Here is a 26,199-nt window from a genome sequence, read left to right on the forward strand (position 1 = left end):
TGCTGTGTAAAATAATTACGTCTTTGTCACTTTTAGTTCTTTCACCAATCACCCTCATTCTAAATCCCTTGAATCTTGACCTCTTCACTAATAAGAACAGTTTCTCGCTACGTACTGTGTCTTTGGCCTTCAGAAGAATGTAAAAAACAGAAACAGGAGTAGGACATCAGCTCTTCGAGTCTGCATTGCCATTCAATAAGATCCAGCTTTTCTACTCATCATACCCTTCAACTCTATTGTAGTTTAAATGTCTGTGAACCTTTGTTTTGAAAATATTCCATGATTCTGCCTCCACAGTGCCTGGGGTAGAAAGTTCCAAACAATCATGCATCTCTGAGAAGAAATTCCTTTGTCAAAGTCAAAAGCCAAATTCGTTATCTAACTACTTATTATCGTATACTACCTTGAGATTCATTTTCTTGCAGACATTTACAGGAAAATAAAGAAATACAATAGAATTTATGAAAAATTGTACATAGTAAACATAGACCGATAAACAACCAATTATAAAAGATGTATTGGACAGATAGATACTGAGAAGATGAGTTACAGAGTCCTTGAAAGTTGTGTATGTAGGGTGTGAATTAGTTCAAAGTTGTGGTGAGTGGTTATCCATGCCAGAGCCTGATGGTTGTAGAGTAACAACTGTTCCTGAACCTCATGTCTGTCAACTATTATTCTGGAAGTATTCCACTCTGTTCTAGAAATGACAAAAGCTGAAAATACTGTAAGTGTTCAGTGGCATAATCAGTGTCCATGGAGTGTGAAACAAAGCAATTCTTCAAGTTGAACACTCCTCAATATTTTAGAAACACTCATTTACTACCATAGCAATTTCCACTGGCTCTGTAAGTAAATATCTTTTAAAAAAATCTTTTTACCACTTCTCCATTAACAAACCTTTTTCCATTCACATGTTATTAAATACTTTTGGATTTCCCTCTATGCTTGCTGCTCATCTTTTCTCATGCTTTATCTTTGCATCTCTTATTTCCATTCTCACGCCCTTTGAATTTTCAATGATCAGCCCAGTTTTCATGTGTATTAATAGCTTGTCCACTGTCATATCCTTTTGTTTCTGATTCAGATTTGGATTTATTTAATCCTCACAGAGGGATCAGAAGTGGTGAGAGTGAGAAATTTCAAGTTACTGGGTATCAATATCTCTGAGGATCTAACCTGATCCCAACATATCGATGCAGCTGCAAAGAAGGCAAGACCGGCTATATTTCATCAGGAGTTTTAAGAGATTTGGCTTGTCATCTAAAACACTTGAAAACTTCTACAGATGTACTGTGGAGAGCATACTGACTGGCTGCATCACCGCCTGGTGTGGGGGTGGCTACTGCACAGGATCGTAGTAAGCTGCAAAGAGATGTAAAATTAGTCAGTTCCATCATAGCTACTTGCCTCCATAGTAACTAAGACATCTTCAAGGAGCAGTACCTCAGAAAGGTGGCGTCATTATCAAGGACCCCCTCCACTCAGGACATGCCCCCTGCTCATTGTTACTGTTTGTAAGGAAGTACAGAAGCCTGAAGGCACACACTCAGCGATTCAAGAATAGCTTCTTCCCCTCTGCCATCCGATTCCTAAATGGACATTGAACCCATGAACACTACCTCACTACTTTTTTAAATTTCTGTTTTTGCACTACTCAGCTTAACTTAACTATTTAATATACGCATATTATACTTACTGTAATTCAGTTTTTTTCTATATTTTTATCAAGTATTACATTGTACTGCTGCCACTAAGTTAACAAATTTCATGACAAATGGTGGTGATGTTAAACCAAATCCTGATTCTGAAATGCACATCAAAACATAGAGAAATGCATCAATTATGTTAACAACCAACACACCTAAGGATGTACTGGGGGCATCCCACATGTCACCACACATTCTGGCACCAATATAACATATCCACAATGCTCAGCTGAACAACACAGAACACAACAAAATAAAACATCCCAAACAACAGTGAAGAAAGCCCTGGTCCTTCCTAAGAACAACGTTGTTCTCAGTACTATGTATGTATGTATTTATTTATATAATTTGTCTTCTTTTGCACGTTGGCTGGTTGTTAGTCTTCATTTATCATTTTTCATATTTTTTTTGTATTTCTTTATTTTCCTGCACATACCTGCACGAAAATGAATCTCAAGGTAGCATATGGTTGAATTTACATACTTTGAGAATATGTTTACTTTGATTTTGGCATGATAATCTAAATCCTTGGGGTTAATATAGTGTTGATTCACTAGACTGACTCTGGTAATACACAATAAGACTGGTCTCACCAAGGCGCTGAACAACTTATTTCACTCCTTTCCAATAAAGGCTAACATACCATTTGCCTTCATAACTGTTTATGGCATACGTTCAGTTTCCATATCTCTTGAACCAGTAGAACAAGATCACTCTAGATTCCCACATTTACTTGTTTCTCACCATTGTAACTTTATTTTAAATATTCTTATCAAATTGTACAAGCCTAACCTCACGCTAACATACATTATTCCATTTCCCACTCAACTGTTAGAACCAGAACAGCACACAATACTACAGATTAGACCTCACCTAAATCTTATACAACTTCAACATAGCATCCCAACTCCTGTGCTCAATACTTTGATTTATGAAGGACAATGTGGCTTCAACTGTATCTACATGTGATGCCACTTTAAAGGAATTTTGCATCTGTATTACCAGATCCCTCGGTTCAACCACACATCTCAGAACCCTGCCATTCGCTGTGTAAGCCCTACCCTGGTTGATCCTACTAAACCGCAACACCTCACACTTGTCTGCATTAAATACCATCTGCCATTTTCCAGCCCATGTTTCTAGCTGGTCCAGATCCAACTGCAAGCTTTAGTAGCCTCACTCGCTGTCCACTACGCCCCCAATCTTGGTGTTATCTGTAAATTTGCTGATTCACTTTACCAGATTATCATCTAGATTATTGATACAGATGGCAAACAACAGTCAACTGTCTGTCCCTTCAGTTTCTTTGCATTTTCTTCACACTATTTTTTAAACTCTGATCACCAGCACACTTGTATATGTTTATATTTTGTCTTCTCTTAGTTATTAATGCAAACTGTGAACAGCTAATGCACTTTTGTATTTATATAGCACATTTTATGCAGATTAATAATAAACATCCTTAAGTCCTTCACAGACACAACAGGGAAATACTGAACCAAAGGGGGGTAAATCAACAAATTGGTCAAAGGGCTGGGCATTAAAAGGAATAAGATGGAAGCTTCGGGAAGAGATTGCAGTTTGCAAGACCCAGTTGGCTGAAGGCACATCAGGCAAGGGTAGTTGGGATTGAAATATGTACAAAAGAAGTGGAACACTGCTTGTAGAGATGGAGGGGGAGCAGATGGTGATCAGGTCATCATGGAAAACCCAAGGAGATAAATCCTACGGGAGAAACATGCAAAGATAAGATTAAAATATTTGAGGTGTGGGGAAAAATGCAGTTCAGCTAGAATCTGACTGTAGTTCAGTTTGAAATGTCTGGAAGAACTTTGAATGAACTTACAATTAGAGAGTACAGAATGAGAGGCTGGCCAGAAGAGCAATGCAAGAGTCAAGATTGCACGTCACTAAAAGACTTTCAGCGATGGAAGACAGGCAATATTCCGAAGGTGGGGGGGGGCAGGGAATGCATAAGAATGCATATGGACTTAACTCTAGGTTAATCAAGCTGCTGAAGTTGTAAACAGTCTTGTTCAACCAGAAGCACTGTGACAGAATGGAATTGCTGGCCAGGTAGGGTGTTTGCTGTGAAACCGAAGAGGAGCAGTACAATTTTATCAATAATTCGATGCAGGAAACCGCAGCTAATGCAATGTTTTATTTCAGAAAATCAGCTTGATAACAGAAGCAGAGCAGATGTAGAAGAGGGAAGTGGAGCTGGATGCTATCAGCTTATCAATTTCATCAGAAAAGAATATCAAACAGAAATTGCTGATTAAAAATAAAGGTTCTTCCATTTAATACTACAATGGTGCAAATTTAGCTTTTATGATCACAAGTCTTTGGATCTCTTGTTCTCAATGAGTATTGGAAAGCACAGTCTTTAAACGTTTTTAGGGCACAATGGGTGGATTCTTTCAAATAGGAATGGAAGGAAACCTGGAATTAGACATGAATGCAGAGTTGAGAGTGCAATCAGATCAGCTACGTATGATCTTTATTAAATGGTGACACAGGGGTCTAATGCTCCTAATTTGTATATGCCAATGTCTAATTCACAATAATTTCATTTCAGCATTTACAACACACTGGACAAAGATCTATTTTACCCTGAGATTTCATTGATTTTAGGTTTAAGGAAGACAGGAGGTGTTAATTAATTGGTTTGTCCATACGCAAAGCTATTCTGATATTTTAGAACATCATCTAAGAGCCCTAAAACTAAACCTGTGTGTTCATTGGAACCTTCCTTCAGTCTCTTCCTAACTGTTCTGTTGATCAGAACATGTATCTTTGAATTCCCATTCGTATTTCTTAATCAAAAGCAACATAATCAAAGACCTCAACCACCCCAGAGATTCTCTCTTCTACCCCCTTCCATCAAGTGGAAGATACAAAACCCTAAAAAGCAAATACCACCAGGTTCAAGGACACTTTCTACCCTGCTGTTATAAAACTATTGAATGGTCTCCTAGTAAGATAAGGTGGACTTTTGACCACACAATCACCTCGTTGTGGCCTTGCTCTTTCCTGTCTGCCTGCATTGCACTTTCTCTGTAACTATAAAACTTTATTCAACATTCAGTAATTGTCTTCTCTTATACTACCTCAATATACAGTTGCAATGAAATTATCCATATGAATGGCAAGCAAAACAAAGTTTTTCACTGTACCTCAGTACAGTGACAAGAATAAACCAATTTACCAAATGCATTGGTTTCATTTTTACTAGTTTCAGTTTTGATACTTCTCTACAAATCAAACCACACCCATCAGTATTTGTTTTCTTTGCTGGTTATATATAATTGAAATCCTTTCCTTTTGTTTCTCAGAAGAGTCAGAACTATGAGGTACAAAATTGTCTTCAGTTCTCTCATGCAATCATTTCCCATAATGCACTTTTTAGATGTAGCAATAATTTGACTCATGCTGAATTATTCAGCTAATTTGGAAAGGGGAAGTGATCTATGGTAAAAACTTTAAAAACATCACTCCTATGACATCAAGCCCTCTGAATGTTCCCACAATCTACTTGCTCATCGGTTCCTTAATGTTCAGTTCACATTTTAAAAAATTCAATTTCCAGTCCAGTAGATAAAGGTAGTATGAAAGCAATGTTTCAAGGCTTCATTATAAAATAAGTGAAAACCTTTGCACTGTACTTTCCTTTCACTTCTAAGACTTTCATGACTGTTGAAGATGAAATCTGAAAAAACACAATTGCAGTTGCATGACTAAAATATATCATATGAACATTTTGCAACATCTGTGAACTCAGGCTGACAAGAAATGTTTTTTTTTATTCCATGTTTGGATGCCTGAACTATTAATCCAAACCTTAAGATAATACAAGCAACAATTTTGTGTCTATCAGTCAAATACACCAATCTAATGCGATACCCAAAACCAGTGGTATGCAATGTGTGTGGTCCCTGGAGTATAGAATGTCACAAGTCATATGGCATTGAATGTCATATGATCTCAGTCAGCAGCATTTCACTGACACAGTATTCCCATAGGTTCATCCTCAATGCTTTCCCCTCACATCTGTACTGACAGCACTCCATGCCACTGTCTCATAATTTCAATTTATTGACATTTTTTCTTGCCTGCTGAGAAAATGTCAATTCAAATTTCTGGCATATCTTAAACCAGTTTGTCAGTCACAATGCATCAAACATTATGATTAATTTGTTTATTTCTGGCAATTTTACCTTGAAATGATGGATAAGGAGCAAGTGAAGACATGTAATTAATTAATTTTGTCTAGCGTATCTAATAACAAACTGCATTGATGTGTCAAGATAATCTTCCTTTTGCCTTTACCATCTATATTACAGGAATTAGAAAAAAAACACCAGACTTACCAGTCATTGTTAAGGTTTATAAAGAGCCTGGGTCAACTTGCATGACAATCAGACTGATGCCTTTGCCATCTCCATATCACCTGTCCACACAGTCGACTTCTCCCTTCCTCAAAATCAACCTCTGCACCTTCCCATTTTGTTGCCAACTCGGTGGGTCTCTTACAAGCACATTTTAGCTCTGTTGTGAACTTCTGACAAATGGACCTGGGTGGATCTTAAAGGGAACTACAGAGCAACTTGGTCAAGCTTCTACCATAAAAATTAGTCACAAATGCACTAAACAGCATTGATAACCAAGTGTGATTGCAGGCCATTAAACAGGAGTTGACAGATGTCAAGATACAATTATGGTGAAGCACACTCATCCTGCATGTTATCTCAGTAGAAGTTCTGAAATGCTGTCTGTTTCTTCCGTGGAAGATGACAATGCTGCCTATGAAGAGTTACATTCTCAGCAAGAGATGCTCATTAAGGGTCCCCATCCCCCCCGACCCTTACCAGTGGGAACGTTACTCCCCTAGCCATTGTGGCTGGCATGGTAGCATAATGCTTAGCGTAACGCTTTACAGCGCCAACAATCGATTGGCAGTTTGGTAAGTATATTCAGTAAATTAATTATCAAAGTACATACATGTCACCATATACAATCCTGAGATTCAATGGTGGTTGGATTCCTGCCATTGTCTGTCATGAGTTTGTACATTCTCCCCATTACTGCACAGGTTTCCTCCAGGGGCTCCAGTTTACTCCCATATTTCAAAGACATATGGGTTATGGTTAGTAAGTTGTGGGAATGCTATGTTGCTGACAGAAGTGTGACAACACTTGCGGGCTGCCCCCAATATGTCCTCAGATGTGTTGGTCATGAAACAAGATGACACATTTCACTGTATGTTTCAATGTACATGTGACAAATAAAGCTAATCTAATCAATTGTCTTTCACTCCTTCATGTGCTGCACTTCCTCTTCAATGCAGTGGAGTAGCAGTTAGTGCCTCTGCCTCCCAGCTCCAGGGTCCCTGGTTCAGACCTGACCTCTGCATGGAGTCATAGAACTACAGCACAGAAACTTCTCAAATACTGAAATTGAACCCACATCCACCACTTCTGCTGGCAGCTTGTTCTACAATCGAACCATCTTCTGAGTGAAGTTCCCTCTCATATTCTCCTTAAACATTTCACCTTTTTCCCTTAACCCATGACCTCTTGTTTCAATCTCATCCAGCCTCAGTGGAAAAATCCTGCTTACATTTTATATATACACACACACACATATATAGTGTGTGTGTGTGTGTGTGTGTGTGTGTGTGTGTGTGTGTGTGTGTGCGTGTGTATAAATAAATGTGGCATGCAAAAGTTTGGGCACCCCTGGTCAAAATTTCTGTTACTGTGAATAGCTAAGCGAGTAAAAGATGACCTGATTTCCAAAAGGCATAAAGTTAAAGATGACATATTTCTTTAATGTTTTCAGCAAGATTACTTTTTTATTTCCATCTTTTTTAAACAAGATGAGTGTATTATTTTTGTTTGGTACAATTTCAGAGTGGAAAAAATCTTGTTTAAAATGTTGAAAAGAATGTTTCATCTTTAACTTTATGACTTTTGGAGATCAGTTCATCTTCTACTTACTTAACTATTCACAGTAATAGAAATTTTGACCAGGGGTGCCCAAACTTTTGCAAGCCACTGTGTGTGTGTGCGTGTGTGTATATACATTCATAATTGTTTATCTCTATCAATTCTCCTACACTCCAGGGACTTAAGCCCCAACTTATTCAACCTTTCCCGATCACTCATATCTTCAAGTCTGGGCAACATCCTTAAAAATTATCTCTGTATTCTTTCAATCTTATTGATTACGTTCCTGTGGGTAGATGATGAGAACTGCACACAATACTCCAAATTTAGCCTCACCAATGTCTTATACAACTTCAATATAACATCCCAACTCCTGGAGTTTGTATTTTCTACTGGTGACTACATGGGTTTCTGCTGCAAGCTTCGGTTTCCTCACACATCCCAATGGTGGATTTAATTACTTCCTAATGCTGGGAAATCCTAAAGTAATCAAAGGAGGAGCTGAAGGACATTTAATAAGTTGAAGGGCTACAGTGAAAGTAAGCTGAAATGACAATACTATTTGCTCTACTGAGTGGCCTCCTTCTGTGCTTAATCAGAAACTCATGATAATAGTGCACTGGTCCTACTTCAATATTAATGCTTGACGATTGAACTTTCCTAACTAATCTTCTCTGTGGTGCCTTATCAAAGGCCTTACTGAAGTCCATATAGACAACATCCACTGTTTTACCCTCATCAACTTTCTTAGTAACCTCTTCAAAAAATTCAATAAGATTTGTCAAATGTGACCTTCCACGCACAAATCCGTGTTGACTGTTCCTAATCAGACCCTGTCTATCCAGATAATTATATACACCATCTCTAAGAATACTTTCCATTAATTTACCCACCACTGACGTCAAACTGACAGGCCTATAATTGCTAGGTTTACTCTTAGAACCGTTTTTAAACAATGGAACAACATGAGTATACACCAATCCTCCAGCACCATCCCCGCTTCTAACGACATTTGGAATATTTCTGTCAGAGCCCCTGCTATTTCTACATTAACTTCCCTCAAGGTCCTAGGGAATATCCTGTCAGGACCCGGAGATTTGTCCACTTTTATATTCCTTAAAAGCGCCAGTACTTCCTCCTCTTTAATCATCATAGTTTCCATAACTTCCCTACTTGTATCCCTTACCTGACACAATTCAATATCCTTCTCCTTAGTGAATACTGAAGAAAAGAAATTGTTCAAAATCTCCCCCATCTCTTTTGGCTCCACACATAGTTGTCCACTCTGATTCTCTAAGGAACCAATTTTATCCTTCACTATCCTTTTGCTATTAATATAACTGCAGAAACCCTTTGGATTTTCTTTTAGCTTTTCTAATTTCTTTCTTAAGATTCTTTTTACATTCTTTATATTCCTCGAGCACCTCATTTACTCCATGCTGCCTATATTTATTGTAGATATCTCTCTTTTTCTGAACCAAGTTTCCAATATCCCTTGAAAACCATGGCTCTCTCAAACTTTTAACCTTTCCTTTCAACCTAACAGGAACATAAAGATTCTGTACCCTCAAAATTTCACCTTGAAATGACCTCCATTTCTCTATTACATCCTTCCCATAAAACAAATTGTCCCAATCCACTCCTTCGAAATTCTTTTGCATCTCCTCAAAGTTAGCCTTTCTCCAATCAAAAATCTCAACCCTGGGTCCAGTCCTATCCTTCTCCACAATTATATTGAAACTAATGGCGTTGTGATCACTGGACCCAAAGTGCTCCCCAACACATACCTCCGTCACCTGACCTATCTCATTTCCTAATAGGAGATCCAACACTGCCCCTTCTCTAGTTGGTTCCTCTATGTATTGCTGTACACAATTTACAAACTCCAAACCATCCAGCCCGTTTACAGTATGGGCTTCCCAGTCTATGTGTGGAAAATTAAAATCTCCCACAATCACAACCCTGTGTTTACTACAAATATCTGCTATCTCCTTACAAATTTGCTCCTCCAATTCTCGCTCCCCATTAAGTGGTCTATAATACACCCCTATAAGTGTTACTACACCTTTCCCATTCCTCAATTCCATCCAAATAACCTCCCTAGACGAGCCCTCTAAACTATCCTGCCAGAGCATCGCTGTAATATTTTCTCTGACAAGCAATGCAACACCTCCCCCTCTTGTCCCTATGATTCTATCACACCTGAAGCAATGAAATCCAGGAATATTTAGTTGCCAATCACATCCCTCCTGCAACCATGTTTCACTAATAGCTGCAACATCATATTTCCAGGTATCAATCCATGCTCTAAGCTCACCCACTTTCTTACAATGCTCCTAGCATTAAAATAAATGCATTTAAGAAATTCTCCACCTCTTCCCCTCTATTTATCTCTAACAGTACAAAGAACTTTACTGTCTTCTTTTTCTTCCTTCTCCCATACATCTGTTCCTACACTCTGGTTCCCCTCCCCCCTTGTATCTAGTTTAAATCCACTGAAGCCTATCTAGCAAACCTACCTGCAAGAATATTTGTCCCCCTCCAGTTCAGATGTAAACCGTCCCACCGGGACAGGTCTCACCTTCCCTGGAAAACTGCCCAATTATCTATATATCTGAAGCCCTCCCTCCTGCACCATGGCTTCAACCACGTGCTGATCTGCGCTATCTTACTATTTCTAAGAACAAACACGAGGAAATCTGCAGATGCTGGAAATTCAAACAACATACACAAAATGCTGGTGGAACACACCAGACCAGGCAGCATCTATAAGGAGAAGCACTGTCAATGTTTCGGGCTGAGACGTCGACAGTGCTTCTCCTTATAGATACTGCCTGTCCTGCTGTGTTCCACCAGCATTTTGTGTGTGTTGTTACTATTGCTAAACCCGCCTGCACATGGCACTGGTAGCAATCCTGAGATTGCTATCCTGGAGGTCCTGTCCTTTAACTTGGCGCCTAACTCCCTAAACTCACCTTTCAGGACCTCCTCACTCTTCCTACCCACGTCATTGGTCCCAATATGGACCACGACATCCGGCTGCTCACCCTCCCTCTTGAGAATACTGAGAACTCGATCCGAGATATTGCGGACCCTGGCATCAGGGAGGCAACAGACCATCTGGGATTCTCGATCTCTTCCGCAGAACCTCTTATCTATCCCCCTAACTATCGAATCCCCTATCACTACAGCTCTCCACTTTTCCCTTCTTCCCTTCTGAGCTGAGGGTCCAGTCTCGGTGCCAGAGACACAACCACTGCAACTTGTCGCTGGTAGGTTGTCCTCACCAACAGTATCCAAAACAGTATACTTATTATTGATGGGAACGGCCATAGGGGTGCTCTGCTCATTCTGTCTATTCCCCTTCCCTTTCCTGACAGTCACCCAGCTACCTGTCTCCGGACCCTTAGGGGTGACTATCTCCCTGAAACTCCTGTCTATTTCTGCCTCTGCCTCCCGAATGATCCAAAGTTCATCCAGCTCCAGCTCCAGTTCCCTAACTTGGTTTGTCAGGAGCTGCAGCTGGACGCACCTTTTGCAGGTGTAGTCATCAGGGACAATTGTGCTCGCCCTGACTTCCCACATACTGCAAACAGAGCACTCAACTGCCCTAACTGCTGCCTCCATTTCCTACTCCTAAGCTAATTAAATTAATTAAAGGAGTTTACCTGGCCTTACCTCACTTGGAGTGAAGCTCGTCCTCAGCCTCTGCTCGCCAAAGCCTTCCTACTCTGTCTCCCTCTACTACATCACCTGCTCCATTAATCTGCTCGCTTTTTAAATTCTCCCGCTGATCTCAGAGGCTGACTTTCACAGGCTTGCGCAGTCGTGCCCCGTTCAAATCTTGCCTTTGCTTGTTCTTGCTGAAGCCTGCTGAGCCAAAGCTGTCCCACTCTGCCTCAGTCCACTCCGACAATGGCCGCTATGACAATGACCGCTGTATATGGTGGTCTTTTTTTTAAACCTTTGGGGCGCTACGTCATGTGCCTGCACAGTCTAGCCTCTTTTCCCCGATCAGTAAAAAAAAAACGGCTTCTCTCCGAGATGCCTTTACTTCTTCCCTCTCCGCCTCTTGCTTCAATTACCACTTTCCTTGGAAAACAGAAACTTTGCAGTAGCAATATCGAACGTTGCAAGTTCATACAATTTCCTTCACTGGCCACTCAAAGTAGAACTGCAAGATGATGATCTGATTGCATATGTTGATCATTTGAAACAACTGCACACTGATGCGGAATTTCTGTTCAGAAACCTGTTGAAGATGGATATTCATGCAGATTGGGTGGTGGATCCACTTGGAGTGAATGTGAATGATGTTGACACCACGTTGCAAGAATGTTTTCTTGAGCTGCAGAGTGATAAACAGCTCAAGCAAAGTTCAAACGCAGCAAGCAAAATTTCTGAATAACTAGTGATATTCAAAATAAGTTTCCACAGTTCTGGGAGAAAGCAAAGTTGTTTTTTAGTTTGATTTCCCACCTCTTATCTAGTTGAATGTGGTTTTAGTCAAGCTCTTCACCTACTTTCTAAAGCTCACAATCATCACATTGTCGTCAAAACAGGTGAGCTTTGATTATCTTTAACCAAATTGCAACCAGATATTCAAAAACCTGCTAGTTTGCATCAGTTGTAAAGATCTCACTAAATACCCAAAATTACAATATTAAGCACATTTTCATTGTTAGTTGGAAGGTTATTACATATATTTTAAATAACATATCCTTTTCAGAGCTTTGAAATGGTTTATTTTTCATATACACCTGCAGCAAATTTAACATATAATACCTATGACCTCTTAAAAGATAAATATTGATGTATATTAGAATAATTAGTACAGTTGACCAAAAAATACTTACAGAGACTCTGTCGGGACCACAGAGGTAAAATAAGTCACCATTTAGCCACAAGCAGAAAAAGGTTGAGAACCATTGCTCTAATGCATAGGATCATCCCTACCATCGATGATATCTTCAAGAGGTGATGCCTCAAGAAGGTGGCATCAATCATGAAGGACTCTCCCCCTCCGGGACATGCCCTCTTCTCATTACTACCACCAGGGAGATTATTAACTGTCATTTTGCATATTTTCACTGTACTGCTGACAAAAAAGCAACAAATTTCACAATGTCAACACGAGTGAATCTGCAGATGCTGGAAATAAATAAAAACACAAAATGCTGGCAGAACTCAGCAGGCCAGACAGCATCTATGGGAGGAGGTAGTGAAAACGTTTCGGGCCGAAACCCTTCACAATGTTTCACAATGTTTTCACTGTGCTACCTCAATGCATTGTTGCAATTAATGGATCTGTATGAATGATGTGCAGGACAAGTTTTCCAGTGTAGCTCAGTACCTGTGACAATAATAAAACAATTTACCAAATTGGTGATAATAAATTTGATTTTGATTCTTCTAAAACATCACAGTCGTTGAATCATATAGCACAGAAGCAGGCTCTTTGGCCCACCATATCTATGCTTACACTAATCTCATTTACTAATGTTAGATCTGTAGTCTTCTATACCAGGGGTTCTTAGTCAGGAGTCCAGGGACCACTTGGGGCAAAAACCTTGGATGGGAAAAATCTTACATCTTTATTTTTGCCTCCAAATGAAATTTAGCATTTCCTTCCATTATGAATGAAGGTAGCAAACCACAGTAGTATTAGTTGTACCTGTGATTGTCACCAATAGAAAACACAGATATTTTCATATAACATTACAGTATCTGAAAATAGCATTCATGTCATGCTGATCATGACTTCAAAATTACAGTAGCAATTAGTCCTGCCGCTAGATCGAACGTGATCTTGTCTGCAGACGCTCATGCGCCAACAATCAGGCAGCCGTGTGCCCAGTATTAGTTCAGCCACCAAATGGTAAAGTTGCATATTCTCATATTTATGACCCAGACATCTACGATTGCTTGTTGATCAATGCATAGAAAGAGGTAAGTAATTTTTGTTGTCCGTTAAAGGTTTTGCAAAATTGGACAGTTCCAATGAGAATTCTTAACTCTCCGTAAGGCCACTGGTCTTTTGTTACACCACGCAACTCCATGTGCAACAAAAGCTGAATTCCAGGAAAGTTACGATGCCTGAGCTACTGCTGTAATCCTTGTGTATCTAAAAGCCATTAAAAGTGTTAGAGCTTTGGATAAGTTGTAAATCTGGCTTATTTTACTTAATTAGCATACAAAATTCTTGAATATCTTACACTTCACTTAATTAACAAACAGGTTACTTATTTCTTTGCAGATTTAAACAGATTATTTAAAAGCTATTACAAAAATATTGAGTTTCAGAAAATATCAATTGAATCAAAAATTTTAAGTTCTAAGTATATTTATTATCAAAATACGTATACATAACACAACCTTGGGATTTGTCCTCTTATAGGCAGCTGCAAAACAAAGAAACCACAAAAGAACCTGCAAATAAAAAAGACCACCAAACACTCGATGCACAGAGAGAAAAATACATGCAATTAAAAGCAAGCAAATAACATTCAGAACTGAAGTTTTATGACAGATACAAAGCCAGGTATTACTGCAGCTGGAGCAGGACACAGCCTCAGTTCAGCGCAGAGCTGAGTAAATATCATGAAGCAGCGAGCAGAACTGGCCCGTTCCTTGCCTCCAATCCCGACACCCTGACCTTTTCAATCTGGCCTGATGCTTCGATCATCCAAACATCGGGTCATTTCTCGGTCTCTGACAGCTCTGGAGCCAGGACCCCACCATCACAATTTGGCCCATACCTGACCTTCCATAAGACTATAAGACATAGGAGCAGTTTTAGGCCATTTGGCCCATCAAGTCTGCTCTACCATTCAATCATTGCTGATCGTTTTCCCCCTCCTTAACACCATTCCCCGGCCTTCTCCCCATAACCATTGATGCCATGTCCAATCAAGAACCTATCGATCTCTGCCTTAAATACACCCAACGACCTGTGGGTAACACATTCCACAAATTCACCACCCTTTAGCTAAAGAAATTTCTTTGCATCTCTGTTTTAAATGGATGCCCCTCTATCCTGAGGTTGTGTCCTCTTGTCCCAGACTCCCCGCCATGGGAAACATCCTTTCCACATCTACTCTGAAAGGTAGGTGTGAAAGGTTTCAATGAGATCCCCCCCTCATCCTTCTAAATTTCAGCAAGTACAGACCCAGAGCCATAAAACTTTCCTCGTATGATAACCTTTTAATTCCTGGAATCATCCTTGTGAACCTCCTCTGGACTCACTCCATTGCTAGCACATCTTTTCTTAGATAAAGAGCTCAAAGCTGTTTGTAACACACAAGGTGAAGCCTCATCAATGCCTTATAAAGCCTCAGCATCACATCCCTGCTGGGCAGCCCAGCACTTAAATTAATCAAGATATTGGTACTGTCTTCGTTCCCGTCTCCATTTGCCTTTGCCATGCCTTATTTTCGCATCCTCCCGCCTCCACTCACCTAGCCTCACCTCTGCCTTGTTGTTATTACTAAAATGTTATTAATAAGGCGTTTAGTAGTTTTTTAAATAATAAGTAGTTGCTGGGCATCACCACTGCCATCTTAAACCAACTTAAGTTGAAATTGCAAAGCAAAAGAAGTGTGATGAAAACTCTGCGTTACGTGGTTTCACTTGTATTAATGGAGACAATGGGACACCAAAGGTCAGTGTTTTCAGTGAAAGAGCACCTCACGCCTGTCCATCCTGAAAATGCATCTAAAGATGTAGGGTTTTTCCGTGCGAAGAAAGCTCAATTCAAAAAAACTGGGACACTTCCAAAATTTGGACTTGCTAGTTCACAAAATCCTTTTCTTGAAACATCCTATAAAGTTGCTTACTGGATTGCCAAAGAAAAGCCGCCCCACACTATTGGACAGACTTCAGTAAAGCCATGTGCACTGAAAATGGTTGAGCTGGTTTGTGATCTGGAACAGAGGAAAAATTAAAAGTGGCTCCCTTATCAAATAATGTGATATGTTCTAGAATAGTTGATATTTCTTTTCAACATTTTGAAGGAGGTCATTGAGGAATCAGCAATCTCGCAATTCCCATTCAGTATGCAACTGGATGAAACTACAGACATCTCTCAACGTAGTCACCTCCTTGTTTTTGTTCGTCATGTGCATGCTGATGTCACCAAAAGAAAAAGAAAAAGAAAACCCAATCTTGGAACAGTTTAAAAAAAAAGAACGGTATCCTTGGGTTGACTTACCTGGCAGATATTTTTAATGATATAAATGAAATAAATCTTTCAATTCAAAGTCCTGAAGTCACCATTATGAACACTACTGAAAAATTACAAGCTTTCTTGGCTAAGCTGCTAATATGGAAGAGTAGTGTCAAGGCCGACAAATTTGCAAACTTTCAAATGCTGGAGGAAGTGCTATATCAAGATGGAGTTGAGATACAAAATTCTGTCAATTTCTTTGAAGGGAAACATCTGTGAACACCTGAAAACACTTCAGAACTCTTTCAAAATTATTTCCATCTTGATGGCATTAAAGTTGAATGCAATCCTTTTCTTCCTGATATAAACTATATCGAAGAAGTTGATCTAGCCCGGGGGTCGGCAACCCGCGGCTCCGGAGCCACATGTGGCTCTTTTACGTCTGTGCTGCGGCTCCCTGTTGCTTTGGGAAATAATTGGTTGTGGCGACCCTTTTCCTGGCACATCCGAACCGACTCACAAATTAGATAGCCTACGGGGGTTTGCGAGCACAGAGCTTTGGAGCCTCTGCGCCATGGGGGGCAGGTTGAGGGAGGCTTAAAAGTGAGGCTGAAGATTTCGAATAAAGTTTTTTCCTTCGACTGCAGTTACCGACTCCGTGTCGTAATTTTAGCGCTGCGTGTAGCACACCGCTACATGGTCAGTATTTAATTAAAATGTATTTTATGTTAGTTTGTTAGTTTTTGAAATGTAAATCTAAATTTGAAGATTATGGTGATCTTGTACAATCTAAATAAGACGTTGTGGCGACTCATTTCCTGACACATCCGAACCGGCTCACAATTAGCCAGCGTTCAGGCTAAGGGAGATAGCCTACGGGGGTTTGTGAGTACGTGTCTTTTGCAGCATCCGCGCCCATGGGGGGCGGGTTGAGGGAGGCTTAAAAGCAAGGCTGTTTAGTTCGAATAAAGCTATCTTTGACTGCAGTTTACTGACTGCGTGTAGCAACCGCTACAACGTGTTTTTATCGCTGGCTGTCCAGAGGGGAGGTGCTGAAACGCTTTGTCGCGCGTCTGGAAGAAGTGAAAACTTCCCTGGGCAGCAAAGGGCTCAGCTTTCCTGAGCTGGAACAGCCAGAGTGGCTGGAAAAGCTACACTTCATGGTAGACATGACAGCGCACCTGAACACGCTGAACACAGCTCTTCAACGGGGTAAGGACGTACAGCCCTGCACATGTTGGAGGATGTTTTGGCATTCGAGCGCAAGTTGACGTTGCTTGCCAGAGATTTACAGAAAGGCACATTGTCTCACTTCCCCAATTTGAGAGAGTTCAAACAATGTCACGACATGATAAATTCGGAGTATTTACATTCTGCAATCATCGCAATGCAAACATCGTTTGGGAAACGCTTCTGTGAGTTCAGAGAGGAAAAAAACACATTATCCTTCCCGGTCACTCCCCTAAGCATCGATCCATCCCTACTGAATACGACTGCATTGTCAGGTGTGAGTCAACCTGAACAAGTATGATAAATATTTTAATTGCGTATTATTTTACGTATATTCATATGTTTTCATTGTTCAGTGAAATAGTCCTTTTATTTTTCAGGTTGACAGCTGGCTGACGTTATTTTTGGTTTGCTGCTGGCGGCAAATTTAAGTTTGGCGTTTTTCATAAATACAAGAAGGACTCAAATAAACGTTGAGTATTTTACTTAAAAGTAACCTTCAACCCAACGTCTTTTTTTCGGAGTTCAAAATGTTTTTGTTGCATGCAGAAATGTAATTTCGTTTTCTCTGCAGGAGTTCATCAATTTCATAAATGCAACACATTATAGTTTGTTTATACATAGCATAAAGGCAAAACAAAACGTTGTATGCAGTGTTATTTCATTTTAAATGTCAAACGGGTTTTGCGGCTCCCAGTGTTTTCTTTTCTGTGGGAAACGGGTCCAAGTGGCTCTTTCAGTGGTAAAGGTTGCTGACCCCTGATCTAGCCAAAGATGAACTCATCGATCTTGGGTCAAAAAACTTACTACAAATGGAGTTGAACTCAAAAAGCCTTGGAGAATTCTGGTGTTCCTTACGAGAAGCCTACCCTCACCTTGTAAAGTGAGCTACAGAAGCTTTAATTCCACTTGCAAAAACATATCTTTGCGAATCAGGATTTTCAACACTTGTAACCATTAAAAACAAAGAAATTGAAATCCATTGGATATTCAATATTACATGCATGTTGCTATGTCAAAGACCACCTCACAGTTTAATGTTACTATTCAAGCTAAGCTGCAACAGCGTTCACACTGATCTGGCATTAAAAAATAAAATTTAATTTTACCTATATTATTTATATACAAGTTATAAAATTTATAACTTGCCTATATTTTAAATTTATAGTCTTGTTATTTATTGCGTTAAAGAAGCACATACATTATTGTATCACAAATTTCATTTGTTAATGTTTTGATAACTATTTCAATATAATTGGTTTTTGTATCCTATTTTATTTTATATATTTAAATACGTTATTCTGTGAAGGGGGGTCCATAGGCTTCACTGGACTGCCAAAGGGCTCCATGGCATAATAAAGGTTAAGAAGCCCTGCTCTATTCCCTGACAAATACTTATATTGCCTTGCTGTTGTCTATTGCAGCCAAACCACAAGTCTCAGTGGTCACCCCATACATTTCAAGTACAAATAAAGCTATGTGAGATATTTCATAGCCAATGTCAAAAAAAGCACAAGCGAATTCAAAGCGATGAGCACTTCTGTCCAATTTCCCTGGAACAAACTGTACTTTATCCAACTTGCACTAAAATGATAAAAATGAAAATAAAATTCATGCCTATCACCTTTAACCTGGTCTAACCCAAGCATGTTTTCATCTTTAATGAGTAACAAACATGAGCCGCTTGCTTCTCAGATGCCATGGAGGACCCTCAAAACATTTGATTGACAAAAGGAATGAGGATGCCATCAATGCCACCATTCACTCAGCTGCCGAGAAAAATTGCACACAATAAAAACCATTCGGCTCCAGGCTCACATTTCTGTTACATGAGAAAGTTTTCTGTTCTGCTGTCAGAACCTATCACAGTCGGTTTTGCATTACATGAAAGATTAGCAAGAGGCTTGTGATGTGAGAATGAGAAATAAAAAGGAGTGCATTGTTTATTAATTTAAAAATGTAAGACTGAGCCTGATATAGTTACTTTCCTCATTTCCTCTGTTACCTTTAACACACATTTTACCCATTATGGATCGATGGGGAAGAGGGAACACATGACACAATGTCAGGTTTTAAACAAACAGTTGAACATTAAAATGTTTTATTATGTGCCATTATTATATGTCATAATTATAACTAGGTATTATTATATACTATAATACCTTAATTAATATTTTTAATTCTTTCATCCATTTTAGCCTACTTTATCCTTCCACTGCATTGACAGACAGTGACCAGTATCTGTGTGCTAACTACTTCTCACATTAACCACTGAAAAATCAGCAATTTTAATCAAAGATGAAAACATCAGATTTTGCAGATGCTGGAAATCTTGAACAATCAAAGGTGATGTCCCTCCTGGTTGAGAAATACCTATCTGCTCACTGTCTTCCAAACGACGCAACTGAAATCAGAACTGTGCCTTCAGAAACCAAAGCCCTGATCTCCAGAATTCCCTCCTTAAACGTCTTAATTTTGAAACCTCTTTGAGGATGCTTCTAAAAACTTACCAAGCTGATCAAAAAGGATCTTGTGTCTTACTGACATCTTACAGTTTCAAGTTTATTTGCGAATACAATGGTGGCATTCATTTCTCAAGATATAGAATATAAGAGCAGGGATGTGATGTTGAGGCTCTATAAGGCACTCGTGAGATCACACTTGGAGTATTGTGTGCAGTTTTGGGCTCCTTATTTTAGAAAGGATATACTGACATTGGAGAGGGTTTCAGAGAAGATTCACGAGAATGATTCCGGGAATGAAAGGGTTACCGTATGAGGAACGTCTGGCAGCTCTTGGGCTGTATTCCCTGGAGTTCAGGAGAATGGGCGGGGGGGGGGGGGGAATCTCATAGAAACATTCTGAATGTTAAAAGGCCTGAACAAATTAGATATGGCAAAGTTATTTCCCATGGTGGGGGATTCTAGGACAAGAGGGCACGACTTCAGGATTGAAAGGCGTCCTTTTAGAACTGAGATGCAGAGAAATTACTTTAGTCAGAGGGTGGTAAATCTGTGGAATTTGTCACCATGAGCGGCTGTGGAGGCCAAATCATTGGGTGCATTTAAGGCAGAGGTAGATAGGTTCTTGATTAGCCAGGGTATCAAAGGGTATGGGGAGAAGGCAGGGTAGCAGGGATGACTGGAAGAATTGGATCAATCCATGATTGAATGGCAGAGCAGACTCGATGGGCTGAATGGCCTACCTCTGCTCCTATATCTTACGGTCTTATGGATTTATAATAATTCTGAAGCACCTTGTGACATCGGGCTACATTAAAGCTTCTAAATAATTACAATTTGTTGCTCTAAATCAGGGGTTCCCAACCTGGGGGTCCACAAACCCCTTGGTTAATGGTAGGGGTCCATGGCATAAAAAAGGTTGGGAACCCCTGCCCTATGGGGAATGTAGAATGCCTTTTGGTTCTTTGCACCATTAAATAAAATTTTCAGCTGCTAATGCAGAATGATGTGTGCAGAAGCATTTCTGACACAAATCCTGCTAAAGTTGAATCTAACATTAATAGTCAAACACTGCACTGAAATTTCAGGTAGTAACAGGATGAGAACATTGTTAGTGTCTGGAAGTGAGGTCGAGCATGCTCCCACTTCATCAAACCAGCACAAATTACACAAATTGTTTTGTGTAAAGCCATAAAATTCATATACACAGAGCCAGTAAGGCAGTGGGATGAACATGAGTGACATCCGACAAAAACATCTCCCAGGAGCATACATGCTGATAGCAGTAATTCAAACTGTTGAACCATTGCTTTAATGGTAACATTTGCCTCTTGCTGCAACATTTAACACTGGATTATTTATGTTGCAGTTCAACCATCAACACATCGGCATTGTGCAGAAAGTGGTCTACATTCAGTAGCAGTAATAATTTTGTAGTCTGCACCTTTTCTTCACCCTTCCAGGTAAAATTGTTAAGAGGACAACCAACAAGATGCTCCTGTAAGATACACACAGCTCTACCAGCTGGAACCTACCAACTTGCCCAGAGGACAATAAAAACATTGATCTGATAATGCTAGGCAAGCAGTTCCTTATTATGTTTTGCAACTCCAAAACAAAACTAACTGAAAGAAAAGCACAATGCCAGTGATAACTCATGTACATTTCATTTTTACTATTAGTAAGGCGGTCCTTATGATGTAAAGGTGTAATGACATCATTCACGTACATACTTTTACATATAACCCGTAATGAACAAACAAAGAATCCTTAATCAAATATACAATATTACTGAAATATCATTTAATATATATACACCACTCCTCTCTGTTTAGCTATAAGTTCCAACAAAATATAGAATGCAACTCAACTCAAATACATATTGCTCTCTAGTGATTGTGTGTGTGTATGTGTGTGTGTGTGTGTGTATATAAAATGACTTTTCAAACACAAACTTGATTATTTTATAAGTATATGGCCCAGTGCATGAATAAGCAAAGATATCAAACAGGATGCTAATAATCAATGACATACTGAGTTGGATGAACTAAACTGATTAACTGAAACAGAAAAGGGTACAGAAGGAAGGAAACTGAGTGAAGAACAAAGATGAGAGTGTGGCAGATGTGACAATTTAATCTTCAAATAATTAATTCTTACACTACGGCAAGAGTGAGTATTTATTTTGCTTTGAAAATGTATTCAGCCCCCAACCCTTTGTTCACATAGATTAGATTTACAACCAGGGATTTTGATTTAATTGAGAGTTATTATTTGTAAACCACATGATCCTTTTTTCACAGTAAAGCTAAAAAATAGGGAAAAACTGTAAAGCATGAAAAACTAAAAACTCAAAAACTGAAATGTCAGCAGTTCAAAAGTATTCATCCCTCCCTTGCTCAGTACTACCTCTCACAGCTATTACAGCCAGTAGTCATTTTGAATAAGTCTCTATTAGCTTTCCACAATGTGATGGAGCAAGATTTGCCCATTCTTCCTTTCAAAATTGCTCTAGCTGTGCCAGGTTAGCTGGGGAGAGGTGGTAGACAGCAATCTTGAGGTCTTGCCAGAGATGTTCGATTGTGTTAAGGTCAGGACTCTGACTGGGCTACTCAAGGATGTCAATTTTCCTATAAAAGACAACAGACAATAGGTGCAGGAGTAGGCCATTTGGCCCTTCGAGCCAGCACCACCATTCAATGTGATCATGGCTGATCATCCACAATCAGTACCCCGTTCCTGCCTTCTCCCCATATCCCTTGACTCCGCTATCTTTAAGAGCTCTATCTAACTCTTTCTTGAAAACATCCAGAAAATTGGCCTCCACTGCCTTCTGAGGCAGAGCATTCCACAGATCCACAACTCTCTGGGTGAAAAAGTTTTTCCTGAACTCCGTTCTAAATGGCCGACCCCTTATTCTTAAACTGTGGCCTCTGGTTCTGGACTCCCCCAACATCGGGAACATGTTTCCTGCCTCCAGCGTGTCCAATCCCTTAATAATCTTATATGTTTCAATCAGATCCCCTGTCATCCTTCTAAATTCCATTGTATACAAGCTCAGTCGCTCCAATCTTTCAACATACGACAGTCCCGCCATCCTGGGAATTAAGCTCGTGAACCTACACTGCACTCCCTCAATAGCAAGAATGTCCTTCCTCAAATTTGGAGACCAAAAATGAACACAATACTCCAGGTGTGGTCTCACCAGGGCCCTGTACAACTGCAGAAGGACCTCTTTGCACCAAAGAAGCTGGTTCAACTAAGTACTGAGCAAGGTGGGAACTGCCGACATTACAGTTTTTGAGTTTTTAGTTTTTCATGTTTATAATTTTCCCTTTCTTTGGGTCTACTGTGAAAATAGGAGCATGGGATTCACAAATAAAAATTCTCAGGTAAATTGATCAAAATCCCCAGTTATAAAAAAACACACACATATGTTTTATTACAAACATACATACACAGTATACTGTATGATGCAACTGCTATAGAGCCATCCACAGCAAAGTAAATTTTAAATTGTCCCGTTCAGGTCTAAAGATTTAATAATCGTGGAGGCTTTCTTACTCTTGTGGGATAATGCCTTTCCTGACAAGAGGTGTCACTCTGCTTGGCAGGTGAGATTTGCGGCTGTAAAACAATCTCACATTCTGAGGCCTCCTCCTTGTGGATGTAGGAGTTGACCATGGGACTGCAGGAAGTAGTTCTGACAGCTCTGGACACCTTTCTTCTCTACTTAGATGCTACAATTTTGTTCACACTCTCTTTCATTCCTGACTGCAACTCAAATTGCAGTTCTGCCTGCTGTTTCCTTTGATACAGTGATTTCAACAGCACTTTTAAATATGAGTAGTGCTTCAGTTAGGAGCTATTTTTGAATGCTTTCTTATAAGATTCCACAAACGAAATAATCTCTCAGGGCATCATTAAGCCCATCATGGAACTGACAGTGCTCAGACAATTTCTTCAATTCAGCCACGTAAGCTGAAATGGATTCTCCTTCCTTTTGATTCCGCTTATGAAACCTAACACATTCTTCAATCAACAATGGGTTTGGTTCTAAATGTTCCTGCAATACATTCACTATATCAGCAAAGTTCATTTCAGCTAGTTTGGCTAGAGCAGTTAAACTTTTAAGCAAACTGTGTCTCTTCCACCAATTGCACTCAGTAACACTGGAACTCATTTCTCATCAGCTATTACATTTGCTTTAAAATAAGGCTCAATTCGTTCAGTATACCTAACCCAGTTATCCTTTGTGCAATCGAAGGTGTCTATCTTTTCGCTGTAGCCAGCCATTTCTGCTTTTTTTAATTGATTATCATCATCACCCAGTACTCACTGTTTATGAATCCTCAAATTTTGACCGTTTTCTGATTTCTTTTTAAATGAACCTCTCTCTCTCTCACCTCTTCTGAAGAAAAAATGTGCTGTGCTTCAACAGGTAGGTCGTCTTCTCTGGTTCGTTTTAAAACTTCCTTGTCGCAACTGTTATGTTTTGTAACTCCAAAATATAAAACTAATTGAAAGAAAATTTAAAGAGCCGGGAATAAATCAAGTACGTTTTATTTTTACTTTAGAAAGGCACACACTAATGACACGGTAGCGTAATAGCATATGTCATTCACGCAATTTTACATATATCCCGTAATTAATTAAACAAATAATGCATTATCGAACAATATATTTACAATATTATTGAAATATTAAATACACATTTCCCACCTTAGTTATGCACTAAGCACATTACATTCACAATATTTACAATTTGTCAAAAATTCAGCTTTTTTTAGACACAAATATTCTACTAATGTATTTGAAATTTTTATTCTGCAAGACCTAACAAAATATCCATACATTTCCTCAATAAAACTACAAGCAACAATTTTTTTAAGGTTAAGCATCAAATATCTTATTACTTTGAAACTCCATTTCAGATCCAGTTGATTATCATTAAATTAAAACAGGTGTGAGCTTTGGTTAAAATTATGTTTCAGCTTAATAACTGATCAACTTTTAACAAATTTTATGTGAAATATTTTTGTCTCACTTTATCCTGTCTCCCTCTGCTCAATACATCAATAAATGATGGATACAGTGCGACCCCTACAAGGAACCAACATTACTCCATGAAAGGCCACAAGAGAATACAAGTAGTGTAGCAGTGGCCTTCATAACGCTGTGGTCAAAATTAAAAACTTGTGAGAATTTACAGGGATTGACCTAAATAATATAGTAACCGGCATTACCAAAGCAACACATACAAATTGCTGAAGGAACTCAGCAGGTCAGGCAGCATTTTTTGAATAAACAGTAGCTGTTTTGGGCCGAGACTCTTCTTCAGAACTGTTCAATCATTTCCATAGATGCTGCCTGACCTGCTGAGTTCATCCAGCATTTTGCATGCGTTTCTCTGGATTTCCAGCATCTGCAGAATTTTGTGTTTATAACAGGTGTTACCACGATGGTTAAACAAGATTTTCATAATCTTTAAAAATCTGGATTTGGATTAAGAACAATGCAGACTGAAACTAAATATTCGAGAGGTTTTATGCAATTGTATCTGTTTCACGGTTGCTTGCTAATTGAACAGTAAAAGATATAAAATTTGATTGATTGCACTTAAAAATTAACTCCACATCAAGCCTCAATACAAGCTAATGTTGCCCTTGAGACATTCTGAAGAAACCTTTTAACAGGGTAATACCAGCAGGTGGACTTCTTAGTGTGAATATTACATCTGCTGTTTGCCCAAGTGCCTACTATAAAGCAAGCATGATAGTTTATTCAAAAGCCTGTCACTCTCCCCACCAGAGATGATTTTATATTAATTCATGATAGACTAAGAAGAACAGGTGTCCATGCGATAGGATTTTACACCCACTCTGTCTAGGACTGGTAACCTGGGAACAGAATCATGCACACACAAGAAAGCTTAATTCTGCCTGAATAAGAAAACTGAATTTTACATTATGCTACATTTTTGATAGCACCATCAACTAATTGGTCAAACATTTAAAACCATGAGCAATCCCAAAGTAGACTCCCTTGATTTGTCCATCAGTGACTAGATCAGATGTGGATGGTATCAGGGGATGTGGAAAATAACAATACACCCAAGCAGAGTGAAGAAGATTTTATTAAAGGGGAATCAAGCTTGACAATTCTATTGGAATTTTTTTCAAAGATTGTAACCAGCAGAAGAGATAAGATCAAACGAATTGACTGGTGTATTTGAAGTTTCAGAAGACCTTTAATAAGGTGCTACTCAAGAGATAATGAAAGAAGATTAGTGCACACAATACTGGGGGTAAATTACTGGCAAGGATTGAGGGTTGCTCAGTGAATGAGAATAAACGGTCATTTTCAGGTCGGCAGGCTATGAGCAGTGGCATGTTCTTGAGCCCCAGCTGTTTACATTCTATATTGATGATTTGAATGAGATGATCCTAATGCTAAAAATCAGAAGGCAGTCAGGAGGCTGTACACAGATTTCCAGGGAATAGAAACATGTTAAGTGAGTGGGCAAGGAAATAGTAACTGAAATACAAAGTATAATGTATTATTTTGTCACCCACTTTGGTCAAAAAAGGTGAAAGTGGTTTCAAGGAGTTAGTGTTCAAAGTAACATGGGTGTCTTTTTGGCAATTAGAAAAGTAAATGATATGTATGAGATATCTTGCTCCAAT

General features: G+C 39.2%; 1 protein-coding gene and 1 long non-coding RNA gene across 2 annotated transcripts in view; one reads left to right on the forward strand and one right to left on the reverse strand.

Annotated features, from left to right (window-relative positions):
• LOC132384845 (uncharacterized) overlaps window positions 1-4,003 on the forward strand; it is a 39,655-nt gene extending 35,652 nt beyond the window's left edge. The window contains exon 4 of the long non-coding RNA XR_009509017.1: window positions 3,879-4,003. This is a non-coding gene — a long non-coding RNA (uncharacterized LOC132384845). The remainder of the gene's footprint in view (window positions 1-3,878) is intronic.
• Window positions 1-26,199, reverse strand: part of raraa (retinoic acid receptor, alpha a) — a 399,727-nt gene that overhangs the window by 357,134 nt on the left and 16,394 nt on the right. The window lies entirely within an intron of this gene.

This window comes from Hypanus sabinus, chromosome X1 (assembly GCF_030144855.1).
Source record: "Hypanus sabinus isolate sHypSab1 chromosome X1, sHypSab1.hap1, whole genome shotgun sequence".
NCBI classification, from domain to species: domain Eukaryota; kingdom Metazoa; phylum Chordata; class Chondrichthyes; order Myliobatiformes; family Dasyatidae; genus Hypanus; species Hypanus sabinus.